Source organism: Apis dorsata, unplaced genomic scaffold (genome assembly GCF_000469605.1).
Source record: "Apis dorsata unplaced genomic scaffold, Apis dorsata 1.3 scaffold_1170, whole genome shotgun sequence".
NCBI classification, from domain to species: Eukaryota; Metazoa; Arthropoda; class Insecta; order Hymenoptera; family Apidae; genus Apis; species Apis dorsata.
This window is the reverse complement of record NW_006264267.1, coordinates 11,674-13,868: the sequence shown is the minus strand read 5'-3', so window position 1 is coordinate 13,868 and position 2,195 is coordinate 11,674. Positions and strand designations below refer to the sequence as shown.

Below are 2,195 nucleotides of genomic sequence, written 5' to 3'. Positions count from 1 at the left end.
ACTTTTTATTTAAGAATAATTTTAACGATATTTTATGAATTTTGCGTATGANAAAAAAAAAAAAATCATTCAGGATGGAACGGTTTGTCGGCTTACTTAAATCCGAGATTTCGATTCGACGATGTAAAATTCGTTTTAAGACCCTCTCGTAGTCGAGCGATTGAATGTTTAAAGCAGTTCTAAAACAGATGCTTGTATTTTATAGTTGCATAAAGGCACGTAGTTAAATTGCGGCCATTATCGCGGAGATCAAATGATGAATACTGATTCGAGAAATATGAGGTTTGCGCGAACTCAACAGTGTGCAACCACGTATCGATTCACGTTGATCGATCCATCGTAGTTAACGACCATAGATGGACAAGAATTGCAAAAAGTAATTAAAGCCGATTGGTTACGAATTATAATCATGCTTGTAAATTAATTTTCGATATACTACCGAGATATCGTCTTAGATATAGACGAACGATCAATGCAAAATTAAAGGTACGTATATTTTGATAATTGCATTTAGGTTAAGTTACGATGCAAAGAAATAATAAGGTTATGATGTTGCATTTCTAGATATGGCTTCTCTTAGTCGGACCACAAATTATAATCATCCTTGTAAATTAATTTGCGATATACTACCGAGATATGGTTTTAGATATAGACGAACGATCAATGAAAAATTAAAGGTACGTATATTTTGATAATTGCATTTAGGTTAAGTTACGATGCAAAGAAATAATAAGGTTATGATGTTCCACTTCTAGATATGGCTTCTCTTAGTCGGACCACAAATTATAATCATTCTTGTAAATTAATTTTTGATATACTACCAAGATATCGTCTCAGATATAAGCGAATGATCAATGAAAAATTAAGAAACGTGTATTTTGATAGTTCCATTTAGATTAGGTTAAGGTAGATAATAAATTTATGATTCAGTTTCAGAATATCAGTTTCTTTTTTTGATACCACAAATTATAATCAAGCTTATAAATTAATTTTCGATATAGTATCGTCTCAGATATAGGCAAACGATCAATGAAAAATTAAGAAAGGTATGTATATTTTGATTGCATTTAAGTTAGATTAAGTAATACGTTTATGATTCCAGATATGGGCTCTCTTTTAGTATCACGAATTATAATCAAGCTTGCAAATTAATTTTCATTATCGTGTCGGATATAGGAGAACGATCAATGAAAAATTAAGAAAGATACATATATTTTGATAGTTTCTTTTAGATTAGATATAGTTTTTCTTTCATTCTCTTCTTTTGTGTTTCTCTTTCATGTTTCATTGCAAAGTCAAATAGGAATTATTTCCACCATGCAAACTAATAGACGAGAATATCGCGTTTCGATATATATTTTTCTACCATATTTGTTACGAGCTGAAATGTTGAACGGTAATAAAAATGTCTTTGACCCACTCCTTTCGCATCTCTCTCGAAAACGTTCCTGGACGTTTCTCAACTCGGAATCCCGGGGATAGAAAAAGCCGCGATGGCACCAGAAGAGGACGTGCCAACCTGTAATTGTTCTCCGATGTAATTGCCCCCTTGGCTTCTCCCATTCGTGCTCGAGGACCTGGTGGACCCCCTTTCCCTCCCTCTGGCAGAATTCTCAGCAGCCGATTTCGAAAAGCAAGGACGTTTATTGCGAGCTATCTCACCGTTCTCTCAAGGTATCGTTGTTCGACGTCCATTATTCTCTTCACCCGCGGTTAACATCCAGATTCTTTCTTCACCTCTTTAATGAGATCGTTTTCTCGCTGTTTCGCTACTTTGTGCTGTTAACTCGGCAGAAGGTATGCGCTACGAATTCACCTTTACGGAAGTAGAATCCTTTCTCTTTGTGTATCGCGGTAAACGGTAAGTGCAAGGTAAAATTGAAGCAATTCTATTTTTTTTTATTAAATGAGTACTGGTTTCTGGTTACTCGAGTTACGTCGTTTAATTTTCAAGTTATTCGGAACAGAAATTTTTTTCTAAATATTCGTCGAATTTATCGTAGATTGCTTTTTTACGGTTGGTATAAATTAGAAATTACGAAATAGAAAAGCAGCGATGAGAAATGACATGGCCTAAACTTGATAAAAAAAAAGCAATGGGATGGAAAGCGAAGTGTCACGTCTATGGATGAGCGACAACGACGCACACTGGTTCGCGAAAACGAAATCGAGCAAAACGGAGAGGAGGAGGCGTT

General features: G+C 35.0%; 1 long non-coding RNA gene across 5 annotated transcripts in view; it reads left to right on the top strand.

Annotated features, from left to right (window-relative positions):
• Positions 1-1,176, top strand: part of LOC102673397 — a 4,543-nt gene extending 3,367 nt beyond the window's left edge. For 3 of the 5 annotated variants that reach the window (XR_422912.2, XR_422911.2, XR_422913.2), the window contains exons 2-5: positions 206-486; positions 565-677; positions 756-871; positions 931-1,176. This is a non-coding gene — a long non-coding RNA (uncharacterized LOC102673397). The remainder of the gene's footprint in view (positions 1-205; positions 487-564; positions 678-755; positions 872-930) is intronic. The other 2 variants (XR_004151690.1, XR_004151689.1) reach the window with 2 other exon arrangements.
• The last annotated feature ends 1,019 nt before the right edge of the window (positions 1,177-2,195 follow it).